This window comes from Diabrotica undecimpunctata, unplaced genomic scaffold, assembly GCF_040954645.1.
Source record: "Diabrotica undecimpunctata isolate CICGRU unplaced genomic scaffold, icDiaUnde3 ctg00002392.1, whole genome shotgun sequence".
Classification (NCBI taxonomy): domain Eukaryota; kingdom Metazoa; phylum Arthropoda; class Insecta; order Coleoptera; family Chrysomelidae; genus Diabrotica; species Diabrotica undecimpunctata.
The window spans coordinates 1-15,641 of record NW_027313573.1 but is presented as its reverse complement, the minus strand read 5'-3'; the positions used below and the strand labels follow the sequence as shown (position 1 = coordinate 15,641).

At 33.7% G+C, this 15,641-nt stretch overlaps 1 pseudogene; it reads left to right on the top strand.

Annotated features, from left to right (window-relative positions):
• Positions 1-600: 600 nt before the first annotated feature.
• LOC140431972 (maltase A1-like) lies at positions 601-5,208 on the top strand (annotated as a pseudogene).
• Positions 5,209-15,641: the final 10,433 nt, after the last annotated feature.

Genomic DNA, 15,641 nt, shown 5'->3' with positions numbered 1-15,641 from the left:
GGATTGTATTAGTGTTATTAATGATAAAGAAAATATTCTTCTATGTTTATAGTATTATGTATTAATATTTTTTGGAAAAACTATAATTTTTTGTTGTTTAGAAACTGTAAAGTAAGAACGTTTGTTGATCGGTACCATTGTTGAACCACTGTAGTCAAAAATATCACCAGACGTCTTGTAGTATTAAATAACTTCTGTGTAAAATTTTTACCCAAATTGAATTTTAAATTTATAATGAGTAAATACGACTTAACTTTAACTTTAATGACTTAGTTTGTACAGCAAAAATGCTATTTTTGATGTTGAAACTCAAAATTGTGTTAAAGCTGAGATATTTCACACTTAACTACACACATTTTTTTTTTTGGCTTAGACTTATCGTCATACAACCAGACACAAAAGGAATAAGACAGTCATCATTATAATTTACCTAAATGCCCTATCAAAATAAAAGATTACATCGATAGGAAAACAGGGAGACACTCTTCTCGCCTAGGGACCTATCAAGGCATTGATTTATATAAGACACAAACTACACACATTAATTGACGTTTTGTTAATAACTGCTTAGAATGTATCGTTTTTTATTTAACTGTGGATGTGCCTAAAATGTAAACAATTAACAAAACCTGTTGATCGGATAATTCATCCCTACATATAGTTATTGTTAAATATTTTTAGAATTTGCATGACGGAAGCAGCTGTTGATATAAAATATGTCGTACCATATTATGGTACAGCAGACGGATCAAAATTGGGAGCTCACTTCTCATTTAATTTTGTGTTGCTTGGATTGGAAACGACTTCCACCGCTGGTGATGTTGCCTCATTAATACACTCTTGGGTAGATAATCTTCCAAAAATATACACGTCTAATTGGGTGGTAAGTAAGCATTTAAAGTATATAAATATTTTATTTGTTCTTATTTATTTACAGCATGTGGCCAAACCCTACTCAAAAGTATCGTGATCAGTAATTTTAGCACTCTATCCACAGATCAACCTACCTACTGACCTACTGACGGGCGAAAAATAGCGGATCTTATTGACTTTTGTGTTATTAAAGGCATCACTTTTAATTACTTAAATATACAACCATCATTTGACTAGTTTTCTGATCGCTCTCCCGTCTTCAAAGTGTAAACACAGAAGTATGCCACATTAACAGACCGGCAATATTAATCAACAGAATGAAAAACGGGAAAATATTCAATGAATTGGTTTAATTAACTTGAACTTAAATTACATAAATCCAAAAGGATGTTGAGGATGCATAACCCATGCAGACTACCAGTTTGTACCTACGGCTTGGAGATAGTAGCCCTTACCAAAAAATCTGCTGTAAAATTAGAAACAACGCAAAGAGCAATGGAACGAATCATGCTTGGAATATCACTGAGAGACAAGATTAGAAACACCGAGATAAGACGTAGAACGAAGATTAGTGATATTGTGGAAGAAATTACAAAAATAAAATGGCGCTGGGCAGGTCCGTAGCCCGATGTAATGACAGAGGTGGACACGGAGAATTCTAGAATGGAGACCAAGGACGACAACAAGAAACATGGGAAGACCTCAAAAAACATGGGTAGATGACATAAGAGCAGTGGCAGGCAAACAGTGGATTAAATTGGCGCAAGATAGAGAAAGATGGAAGCAATTGGGAGAAACCTACATTCAGGAGTGGATGGAAGAGGGTTGACAAAGAAGAAGTGGACCTCTTTAGATATCTAGGATTGACTGCAGGGTTGAAAGTGACGGGGAAATTTCAACCAGAATAGAAATTGCACAAAAAAGATTTATTAACTGGCGTTTATATATAATAGATAGATGCTTCCTAAATAATTATGGTGAAGCTTGATCTATATCCGGTCTCGGCAGGAGTTTCTCAAGGTAGTGTACGCGGCCCAACCCTATAACATCACGTTCACGTTAAAAATGGCGATTTTTGTCGACCTTTTATGTTTTACTAGACTTTTTGACTTTTTTTTGTGTTAGTCCAGTACAGACTCCTGCATTTTATAGGGCAACTATGAAAAAAACAATCATTTACTATTATAAATTAGCTTTTCTACTATTGTAAATTTTCAATATAGTACAAACATAATATTCAATATTAAATTATTAAACTATTTAATTGTTTCTAGTTGGGAAACCATGATAACCACAGAATTGCTACCAAAGCCGGAAAAGAAAGAGTGGACTGTTAAATATGTTATCTGCTTTCCTGCCGGGAATTCAAGTTACTTACAACGGAGAAGAAATCGGCATGGAAAACGGAGAAGTTAATTGTGAAACACAAGGTCTGGACCACGCAGAAAACTGTACGGATTATTATAAAATCTCCAGGGATTTCGAAAGAACACCCCTCAATGGGACAATAGCGAATTTGCAGGATTTACCCGATGGAAACCTAATCGCCATTCGGGGTCGGAAGAAACAAGAGTTAGCCAAGAGAGGCTGATAGGAAAGATTAAAGACATTTCACTCAAGACAAGTTGAAAAGAGTGAAATGTGAAGGCCCTTATGATCCGCCAGGTGCGTTTCATAAGCGTATGAGTATTTATTCACTTTGTGTTCCGCTCATACCTCGGGGTGTTGACTACAGACTGTATGGCTCGTCCAGCATGCCATAGCATGAAGAATAGGGTGCACGCCATTTTTCCAAAGTTGACATCCCACTCCATGGCCTGAGTGGCTCGAATGACAGATAATAGATGGACAAAGCGGATACTGGAATGGAGACCAAGAGATGATGCCTACCGAAGCAGAGGTCGTCCACCAACACGTTGGACTGACGATCTAAAACGTTGTCATAGGAATTGGATGCAAGAGGCACAAGATCGAAATGGATGGAAAATTATGAGGGAGATCTATGTCCAGCAGTGGATAAGCGAAGATTGAATGATGACCGATGGAAAAAAGACGTGGTTGCCCGTCAGTTCAAAGAAAGCTGAATGTAATGTGAAAGATCAACTAAAAGACGAAAAGAGTCATTTAAGTATATACAAAAAGCTGCAGAGGTTACGACCCCAATGGCGTCAAAGTGAATACGAAGTTAAAACTTTAGACGAAGCACAGAATGTTCTTCAAGTTGTTAGGTATAATGAAGGTGGATCAATGAAGCTCAACTTGTTTTTAATTTTGGATCTGAACCCATTAAAGGAATCAATCTTAATAGAGGAAGTTCTTAAGAAGTGGTTATTAGCAGTAGTAAATCCTCAAGAAATGCTGGGTAAGTATTTGAGTATATGAATTTGTGACCTTATTTATTTTTATAACTCGGTGGTTATCAAACTAGACGTGTAAAATGAAGATAGGGATAAGATTATACATAGAGTTGATATACATTATGTTCTTTAGAGTTACAGGTATGTTTATTCTTGTTTTATACAAAGTTTCTTAAACTTCGTCATATCTTGTAGCTTTTAACATAATTTTCATTTATTATATCATTATTATCATTATATTTATATTATTTCTGTAATTTTCCTCAGTCTTTTATTATTTATTATCAATCTTAAATATATTATCGTATGTTTTGTTTTCCTATTACTGCTCATTCTCCAATTAGAACAAAATGTAAAATAAATAATAAACATTTCCAATTTCTCAACTTCCCCAACTACAGTTCTTCATAAGTTTTTGTCACTTGTTCATAAGTTTCTGTTAGTTTTTGAAATCAAAACAAATTTACCTTTATATTAATTTGACTAAGGATCTAGAATCTTTAAAATTGTTAGACTTATCGGCACTAGAATCAATGACTAATTCAATTTAATAGATACAGGAAACCTACTCAGACCGATCATGTCATACATTCATCTTCAAATCACTCTTTGTCATACAAATTATCAGCTTTCCATATTCTTATCAAGATTAAGAACTATTACATCTTCATTTCAAGACTATTAAACCGGAATAAACGTTAATAAGCTAATAGCAGTCAACGATCCAAATATTATTCACAGATTAAACTAATTTCAAAAGAAAAGTTAAATTCCTTCAACAATCCCGTTTTTTTACAGAAGCCACTATCTCCCCTTCAATGCATCAATACCAAGATATAGAACTTTTTGAAAAGATGAAATAGTCTCTTATAAGATCACTTGATTACATCCATTTTAAATTTAAGTCAGATTGTTTGTAAAGGTTTGAAAAACATTTTGTAAGAGGCTTTTTGCAAATGTTCAAGTAACTGGTAATACTATAATATGTTTTAAGTAACAGTCAAAAGGTTGACCTAGGTGAAATATCATTCACCTTATCTTTCTTTCATTGTCCTTGCTATTTATCCCTTGCAATCAATCAATTTGAACTGTCCTTCTTTAAACCATATCAATTTCAAATTTCTTCTTATTGGACTTCCTATAATACAAGAAATTATTCTAATTTTTCTAATCCGTAATGGTGTTTCCACTGAGATACTCCAGAGATTCAAAGGTTCTTTGAGCTTCTGAACATGTTACCTTTAATTTAATTAAATAATTTAATTAGTACGAGTTGAAACCTGCAAAAAAATTGATCGAGCTTTTTCACTCTACAAATCGATTAACTACATTCTTTTAAGCATATTAAATTTTGTAGCTGAAATTTGGTTAAAAGCTAAAAAGCTTTGGCTAGTAAAGCTTTTTAGTTATCAAACAATTGTCAAATTTATGAAAACTAATCCTACTCAACGGCAAAATTATTTTAGTCTTTGTTTTTACACTTTAAAAATCAACTTATTAATTAACAAGTTATACAAATTACTAACTAACTAACTAACAAATGATATGATGATCGCATCTCTGTACTTTTATTGGTTTCAATACATTCATTTATTCAATGAATGATACCTTTTTATGTACCACTAGTTTCTTCCCGCATATTATGACAGATTGTTTTATTTACAGAGATGAAGTGGACGGAAAATCCCTAAATTTGGATGCCTATGAAACTTTGATACTGAAACCAAAAGTATAAACTGCTTTAACTTTTACTTTTTTGTAAAAAGATACGATGACTGCCAGCACAAGAATATTTAAAGAAAACTGTGTTACTAAAATCAGTACTGTATTTATTATTAGTATTTATTATTGTTAAGATTATTTTAATAAAATAAAGATTGTAATAGGAATTTAAATTAAATGTACAAAACTCTAGATAGAAATATAATTAGAATTGTAGAATAATAAATAAATAGGAAAAAATAAAAAATCCAACGATGATGTATTTTTTTTTATTTTCACTATAATACAGGGTGTTTCAAAAAAAGGTAACCCCGTCTCTAGGGTAGGTAAAAAACTGAAAAATAATTGGGGATTGCTTAGTAAAAAATTTTTGTACGAAAAATTTTGCCGAAACTACTGGCAACATAGTAATAAAATTTTATACGAATATGTTTTGGAAGCTGATACATCCCATGAATTTGTTTTTATATCTGATTCTCATAGAGGGCGCTAGTTACACGGATCGTACTAAGTATTAGTCAATATAACTTTTTTAATAGTATAATTGTTAATCAAAATTTCGAGTAAACTTAAACATCATTCAATTTTACACGAAAAAGGTACTCCTGGTAAATCTCGATACTGTGTACCATTTTCGGAATATTTTGATCTGAAAATTATGAAGTAATAATTGATGCTGGTAGTAATGATAAAGCTCTAATAGTTATACCTCTATTTTCTTCAAGTGTGCCATGGAAATCTGACATTTATTGATTGTTATGACGATAAATCAACAATAATTAGAGTTTTGAAACCTTGTCATTTGTAAAATCAAATCAAAATGTACTCAAATGTTGAATACACTGACATGTTATTAACCTTAGGCGAATGTTTAGGATGTTCTAGTTGATGTTCAAATCAAAAATAGTTCCTCAAGAAAAGCACCTGAATCAAACCAGATCACAAATATGGCTCCGAAATAGTTACCCGCGAGAGTCATAGTATTTATACCAAATAGAGTCAATGCGATGCTAAGATATAGGCTTTTCCCAAATCGGTGGAAGGAGGCTCATATCATAATGATATCAAAACCAGGAAAGGACAGCACGCAAAACTACAAGCCGATAAGCTTACTACCGGCAATCAGCAAAATCGTAAAGATAATCATCCTCAACAGACTCCAAGCTGAAACAAACAGGCTAGGAATAATACCAGAAGCACAATTCAGATTCCGGCAAGAACACTCCAGCAAGCTACAAGTACTCAGACTAACAGACTACATAGCAGCTGGATTTAACGACTGCTATTTCAATATACAGAAGCTACAAAATCAGAGAAGAGGCTATCAAAGAATGGAGTATACAATAGAAAATCGCCATAAACTCGGAAAAAGACGCAATCGATGCTCTTCAAACAGAGATATTAACAACCAGAGGAACAACTGACAGTGCAAAACAATCGAATGAAAAAGCGAAGCCAAATACCTAAGAATCATAATAGATAAAGGACTTATATTCAAAAAACCCGTAGACGCCACAATACAAAAAGCCAATATGGTAAAAGCGTCAATAAGAGGACTTACGGGTAAAAAAAGTAAATTAAAGACAAAAAAAAAATTAGATTAATAAATGGTATCATAATACCGATACTAACGTATGCATCTCTCGCACGGTGTCATGTATGTAATACAAAAAAGAAGAGGATACAAGCGGCCCATAACAGCAGCCTAAAGAGGCAGTTAAACGTTTCAAGATATGTCGCCAAACGATTTAGATTCAGAGAACCGCAACAAGTCAGATGACTGAAATAATGAAGAAAAAAGCCAGGATAAAATTGCGGAACTGGAGAATCACTTAAGTGAGATACTGAGTGATCATGAGATACGACGCGTTGCATCGATGGAAACACAAACGTCCAAAACAACAAATAGTGGCATAAAATAAAAGGAACCGGTGTGATAGTAAAATATAAATAAAGCCTACTGAGAAGAAAAATAAACCCTTAAGAGGGAATAAAATAAAAATATACCCAGATAAATAAAAAAATTAACAAAACCTAAAGAACCTGGACACGTAGGGCTCAAAGCCACTCTGAGATAGCGCGTTTACTTGGCACTATAAAGGAAACAAAAATGACCTACTTTGGTCACATACTTAGAAATGGAAAATATAATTGGATGCGATTTTTTATACAAGGAAAAGTGGAAGCAAAAGAGGACCGAAAAGATGACGGTCCTGTTTGAAAAATTTAAAGCAGTGGTGTGGACAAACAACAATGCTTAACAATTAAGAACTCTTCAAAACTGTTGCATGCAGAGTAAAATGGCCCATAATGATCGCCAACGTCCTTAAATGAGGAGGCACACGAAGAAGAAAAACGTCTTCTTGAATGTAATTTGAAAAATATATTTGTTACAACCATATTCGTCTCTTAGGTGAATTGGATCAGCCTTTGTCCTCATTCGTTCTCTGTACCAAGACCATAATGTGCTACATCATTCTCGACTGTACTTTGGGTCATTTTGGCTTTAAAATCGACCATGATAATAGTTAGTTCATGTTTTTTGTCAGTTTAGAGTCTTCTAGAATCTACAAGAAATTTTCTATTTTTTCTTTAGTAGATTCGGCTGTCTGCTAAATCCTTACTAAGGATAAACGATAGAGGAAAGACCAACGATAAAAGAAAACAAACGTAAAGCAGAAGATGGGACATGCAAAAATTGCCTGTAAAACATTTTTTTGAAGGTTTTTGTCGGTTTCTATTAAAGTTTACAAAATATTCCCTAAACTTTTGGAACATTACTTAGTATTCATATATTAAATTAAATAATCTGTACTTTTCAAATTTAGTTATCTTAATCTTGCCAAATGAAATATATTAGCAAATAAAAAACGTACTAATTTATCAAATCATTAGTAATCTTTTGGCAATGCGAGTAACGTGATCAAATATCAGTAGATACTTAGACAGTCTCGAGTGCAATTTCAAAGAAGATTGCAAAAAATCTATACAAAACTGAAATTTAAAAAGGTATTACACGTAGACAGGCTTTAATTTATTGTCCATAAATTGGAAATAAAAATGCAAAAACAATTTTATAAGATTTTGATGTATGTTATGTTGTCACGAAAAATACGCTTTAGTTGGGTGACATCATCATAAAAAAATTAAGGTTTTCTTCATTATAAATAAATTAAATTACAGGTGCTACACTAAAAAGAGTTAGTAGTACTATGTAAATCATTAACTGTAAGTCGTAAATAGTGTGTCAATAATAAAGATATAAGAAGCGATGTATACTTATATTTCGACTTATATTTCCGTATCCGGAAATAACGCGATTGTTCGCCTATGAGAGCTGCGCTCAGTCGCCAATTTCTTCTCATTTAGTTATATTTTATTAGGATATTCAATAATTAACGAAACTTAGTCGGTTGCTCATGGACTAAAAAAATGTCAAACGCAGAAGTTACTAGAAGAATAGGAAATGAAGCTGAAATAATATTGGCTATCAAAAGAAGAAAACTTGAGTACTTAGGCCACATTATGGCCTAAGTAACATTTGACTCTATCTTTAGTTTCTGCAGTTGCTACTGAAGTTTCTTTATCAGAAAGACCTGCTCGGCGTCTTATTTGAAGTCGTAATAATATTGGCAATGTTGTTATTGATGCACGACTTATCAGGCCAGGTCTGATGAGATATGTACTAATTCCACTTAGATATTTACGGTGTTCTAATTTAGTATTAGTATTGCTATAATAAATTACCTTAATATCTGTTCCTGCAATATTCATCAATGAAAAAAAGACTGTAAGTGACCATCGGCAACTTATTCGAGAAACGGAGTAATTACTTTTCATCTGGTCCACAACACCCACTGCTCCCTTGGTCGTATTGTCGAAGGTTATAACCTGCGGCTTAAACTTTTCATCCGTCTCTTCATTAATTGTGTCATCATCATGAAACGTACATAACATCAGAACATTTTTGTTTTACTTGGGAACGTAAGTCAAAGACAGTCTTTACCCTAACCAAAAATGCTGCTGTTTAGTGGTCTTCCTTTTGTAGCTACAAAAAGAGGAGGAATTTGGGGTTTATTCTTTCTCAGGGTTCCTACTAGAGTTATCCTGTAATTATGTAGCAAGTCAATAGCCAGCGGAGTGGACGTAAACCAGTTGTTGCAAGTAATGTTGCGTCCAGTATGGGCAATGGTTCTATTATACATTAACCACACTGCTAGGACTATTATCTATCTCATTCGCATATACATATTAGCGAATCAACAAGTGTAAATTTTTTTATACCATATTTACCACTGACTTACTGAGTATATATTATATTTATACATTATACACAATTTTTGGTTAAACAGGTTAAATTATGTAAGCGTAAGAAGATATGGCAAAAATTTCTTCTTCTTAGTCGTTAACCTGATACAGGTATCGTGATATCATGAAGCTATTAACTAAATTTCCCATGTTCCTCCACGTTTTTCTATCTTCTGCCATTCTAGCACATTCTGACAATGGAGCGCCAATGGTAGCAACAATATGATCCGTGTATCGTGTGGGAGATCTACCTCTATTTCTTTTGCCTTCTACTTTTCCCTGGATGGTAAGTTTTTCAAGACCATTTCTTCGAAGGACATGTCCAAAATAGCTTATTATTTGTTCTGATATTTGTGTTCTTAAAAATTTAACCGAGCTATAAACGGTATAAGAAAGCATACCACTTTGTTGTTAACTGCTTTATGCCCACCCCTTCAGTGGGAAAATTATGTGAACAATCTCCATGTGTACAAAACTTCAAATATGTATATACCAGAGTAACGAGAATTTCTACATGCAATGTATTATTCGTTATTTCATTAAATCGAATATACCTTGATTCATTCAAATGCAATCATTAAAACCACCGCATAGAGAAGACAAGATCAGCACTCGTAAATAAAATCTATCTTGCTATGTGTAGAGTAGAGGCTTGGCTTGGAAATTTTCTGATGTTTTTTTAAAAAAGCTTTGAGATGTGCTATTATGAAATACGTTGCAAGGCAATGAAAGAGCGCAAATTGAAATATCCGAACCGTAATAAATAAATGAGCAGTTTACATCAAAAGCAAGATGAGGGAAGATGATAAAAATAAATGAAGCCAATAAATGATTGCCACCACTGATGGTTGGCAATGGTTTTTCACGAGTGTTCGGATATGTCTTGGTCCAACTGCTTTGCATCGAGTACTATATTTTACAACTCACCTCCATAAATGTCAACATTATGTATGGGAATGTGGATCTGTTTTATTATTGGCCTCTGCATAAGCTCTTCAATGGAGCTGACGGGAGTCTTTAAGTACTTCCAATTGCTGTTTGATTAATAATAGAACTCGTTTGATTAATAATTAGAAGTCCTTACACCGCCTGCGATATAGTAAACTACATGATAAAGGAAGCCAGTTGATTGAAAATAAGCACACCGAACCTCTGGCTAGTCATTTCACCATATGATAAATTTAGCTATAATGTGGGATAGTTCTCGATCTGAATATATAATCAAACGAGTTTTATAAAGCTATCACCAAAATGCGTTGCTCAGACACGGAAAGAACATTACTCACATCCACTAATGGATGAAACAGCAATTGGAAGTTACTCAAAGGCTCCCGTCAGCCCCTTGGTCCAGAGCAGTTGGACCAAGACATATCCGAACATACATGGAAAACCATTGCCAACCATCAGTGGATTCCTCATTTATCCACAGGACTAGTAACTATATTCATTGATTGATTGTCATTATGTGGAAGGTAGTCAGGTATCTTCGGAATTCCAAGAGAGACAAAAAACAAAGGCATCACGATTCTTGCCTTCAACCTCATCCATTGCCTCGAAGACATACGATATCACAATCAAATTTACGTAGAACTTTCGGGACAGTCCCACTTGGATCAGTTTCACTTAATGAAGTCAGATTTGAATGAGAGTATGACTGAATCATAAATTCTAAAAATTTTGGCTCCAAACATTCGGAACAGATAATGCACCGTAAGACGAAGAAATAGAAAAAAATAATTTAATTTAATTAATATATTAATAATGTATTAAATTATACTGGATTTATTATTTATAGATGTTGATTAACATTATGTGTTATACACTTTCCACATAATATATTAAATAAATATTGTCACCATTATAACTTATATAACAAATTGGTGTAGTATTATTAAAAGTATTGTTAACCTTATACATAGAATTACCGGAAATAATTTTTGTTACCTGCGTTTATCTACGCTATAAATTTTTTAGTTAATTAATGATTTACAGGATCTTCTGATTTTAATTCATAATATTTATTATTAAGTTTATAAGAATTGTAAAAGTAGACAACTCAGACTTAAAATGGGATTAATCCTATTGATTTACTGTATACCATAATTAAAAAACGTTTACAATGAAGTAGAAAACTTCCAATGTAATTGGTATATTTGTTAGAAAACATTAAAATAATAAAAAACCAAACGGATTACAATTTTTCAAAAAAATTTTCGATAGTATCAGACCATCATCGTAATATAAAATTGCTGTCGACGTTATTAGAATTTAAAGGAAACATATTGGCCCTTACTCGAAGCACGGTCCACGTATGGATCTGACCTAAAATATACCTATATTTTAGTGATGTTGATGACTCCATTGAGCCATGTTATTCTATTTACAGCAGCTCGAAAAAGATCAGTTCGCACTAGACCAGTCCATTTCTTAAGATTGGCCAACCAGGATATATGTCATTGTCCAGGGCCTCTCTTGCCCTCAAGCTTGCTTTATAGAATCAAATGTAAAGGTCCGTATTTGTTATTACGTATCATGTAGCCGAAAAAGACAGTTGTTTTCGTTCAAGGCTACCAAAATAGGTGGCGCTTTTTGAAGCTTACACTGGAGAAGTGGAAATAGCAGGACACATTAGCTACATTTTCGTAAATGAGTTTGTATCTACCTGACTATTGATACCAATTCGTTTATCTATTCGCCGTTTCAGTTCATTGAACCGTAGCAAAGCTCTTGTTAAAATCTGTGTGGGGCAGTTCGTATGAGTGACTCAGTTGAATACACTGACGATGGAGACATTGACTCTGAGATAGCGCGTTTTTAAAAGGCCGTATATCCTTGGAGTTCGGGATGATATTTCGCTGGGTATAAGAGATTTTTTGATGTCTGGAAGTAAAGTAGATTTATTTATGATGGATTTGGTCCTTTTTTCCATATATTTGGTACGATCATTTGGGACGCGTTTGTATTCTGTAAAATTGAGAAATTCGAACATTTTGTCGAAATAATTAGAAGAGTTGAGAATGGCGGTGGCATTACCTTGTCGGTCGGAAAGATGACAATGTCAGGGTGGCTATAAAGTTCTTTATGTCTTTCTGAAAGACTAATATTTGACGATGAGGTCGAAAGGAAGATGAGAAATAGCTTGTTTAGTTTAACAAATAATTTTCTCAGCTGAGATGGAAAGAGGAGTGACAGAAAAATTAAAGCCTTTTGACAAAGCTTTGGTAGCCGAATCGAATATCAAAATCAGACACCACAGTAACATTTATACAGTCCATTTCATGAATATACGATTGTTATGTAATAAAATATTCGTTGTCGCGATAATCCAAAACAGTCGTATATTCATAGAATATATTGTACTCATTTGTACAGCCTAATGTATTTAAGTTTAACTTATATCGTAACGTACCGGTTCTGAATCTATAATGAGCTCCATGTGATGTAGGGTAATTGACAACCTGCAGCCATTTGTTTCTTTGCATCTTTTTCATCAGCAGACAAAGTTTTCCTTCAAAACCTATAAACGGTGTCGTTCAGCAGTTGTTTTGACCGGAGCCGTGCTACTTATAAAACTTTTATGAGATTTTAATCTTAATTTAAATTTGCCTTTGCTTATCAAACATAGGATGGGAAAGGAAGATTTTATTGAACAGTCATAAGACCAGCTATGGTGTACGGAACTGAATGATGGACAGTTAAAAGCAAATGGAATAGAGAATGCATGCGGCAAAAATGAGAATGCTGAGATGAATAAGTGTAGTGACAATAAAAGATAAAATTAAAAATGAGTATATTGGGAGAAGTCTAGGATTGGCACCAATTGATTCCAAAATGAGAGATCTGTTAGCAATGTTAAGATGGTTTGGTCATGTTCAACGTCGAGAAGTTATTCACCTAATAGACAGGAAGGCCCAAGAAAACCTAGGAGGAGACGCTTAGGCATAATGTCAGTAACGGGTATTTAATATTGATCTGGCCCAAAATAGAGACTTATGGAGACATGTAATTAGGGAAGCCAAACCCGCATGGGAATTATCACGTTAAATCGCTTGTTTATTTTAATCGCTTGTATATAAAACAACTTATACACTTTATTTTTTAATTAAACTCAAAAACAATTGAAAAGAACAAATCTACATCGCCATCTTTTTGTGTTTCTCTGCAGCTGTGCGTCTACACTCTGAGATAGCGCGTCAGCCATGGGAAATAGGCGTGGACAACTGGTCACGCTTGTGCAACTGAACTCATGTTTTATTTCTCCTCAACAGGAATAAAGGAAAAAGTATTAGGACGATGATCTTCTGGCATCTGACAGTTTTCACTTTTAAATTGTACAGATCTAGCAATCTGACACAAAAAAGAGTATTGTAATTTTATAGTTGTTTTCGAATAGTCTTAAAACGGTTTTGAAATACTAAACTAGATGAATAAGTCAATGAATTAATGAATAGGCGCCCTAATAGTGTTGTCTAATCTAAAACATAGTGAATTTTGCTAGGATTCTTAAAACTCACACGTTGGTTGTATGTAAATAAGATAAAATATATTTCAAATTTTCCAAAGTAATTACAAAACAATATCCTTCTCGCACAATCTATCATAAAAAAAATAATCTGCCATCTTATTACTATATCTAGTATTTTCTAGTAATAAATTTAAAAAGATTAGATGTATCTTAGTTGTGGAAACTTTATTTATTAAATAACAAACTTTACACCTTCCTCAATTGTTATCTTTTTGTTTAAATCTATATCCTGTCTTATAACTTATCTTCAATTAAAATACAATGATCATTCTTAATGGATGAGTTTGTCTTGTTTTTTTAAGAATTTCTAGTGATGGTTAACTTTTCCGGATCTTAAGTTTGTATCTTTAATCGAGGAGGAAACCAAGTGTTTTTATTACGTCAATACTTACATACAGTTTCAAAAGACATACGAGAGAAATTTCTCAAACCACCAAAAATAAAAAAGAAATCGTGGATGACAAATGAGATTCTAGATATGATGGAAGAGATGCAAAAGTTCAAAGATTAAGACATGTCATTATACAAAAGAATCGATAAAAAGATCAAAAAAGCTATTAGAATAGCTAAGAACACACATCTAAGAAAACAGTGTGCGAAAATACAGCAATTGCATCATAAACACGATTCATTTAATATGCACAAAAAAGTTAAAGAAGCCGCAGGCTTATACAAACCTAGAAGAGTTGGGTGTTTGGCAGATAACCAAGGCAAACCACTGTTAACTGTGAAAGAAAAACTAGACACTTGGAAGAATTATGTGGAAGTAACTTTTGCAGATGAAAGACAGAATACCATTGAAGACACTGAGTGCCAAACAGGACTCCCGATTACCATTGAAGAAGTCACGCCAGCTATTAAAAAAACTAAAGATGGTAAAGCGGTAAGGCCTGACGAGTTTTGTGCAGAATTCCTAAAACTTATGGATGAACAGGAAATAAAATGGATAACAACTGTATTCAACAACATATACGTAACTGGAAATATACCCTAAAGCTGGTTAAAGTCGACCTTCGTGACCATACCAAAAAAGTAAATGGCAAGACATGCGAAGACTACAGAACATTTAGCCTAATGAGCCACTTACTTAAAACGTTCTTGAAAGTGATACACGGCAGAATATATACAAAATGCGAAGAACAATTATCATGGACGCAGTTTGGATTCCGCGATTCCTTAGGCACCCGAGAGGTTCTATTCGCTGTCCAAGTGCTTACACAAAGATGCAGATATGTTAACTGTGATGTGTATACTTGTTTTATCGACTACAAAAAGGCATTTGATAGAGTAAAGCATGGTAAACTTATAAACATCTTGAAAGAAGTGGGGTTAGATGATAGGGACTTAAGAATCATCTATAATTTATATTACAACCAAACAGCCAATATTAAAGTGGATGACCAATTGACAGAGGCAGTCTCCATAGATAGAGGAGTTAGGCAAGGATGCATTCTGTCCCCGGTGTTATTTAATATATACTCTGAATATATCTTCGAGCAAGCGCTAGGCGAACTACAAGAAGGCGTATTAGTCAACGGCATACGTCTAAACAACATTAGATATGCCGACGACGCAGTAGTTTTTGCAGATAGTCTGGACGGTTTGCAAAGAATAATGTGGCGTATATCAGATATAAGTAAAGAACACGGACTTGATCTTAATACGAAGAAAACAAAGTACATAGTAGTCAGTAAGCGCGAAATATTAAATACACAGCTTTTGGTTAACCAACATCTAATTGACAGAGTGGACAGCTACACATACCTTGGTACCAACATTAACAGCCAATGGGATCACTCCAGTGAAATAAAACAACGCATAGAAAAGCGAGATCGGCGTTACTCTGAGATAGCGCG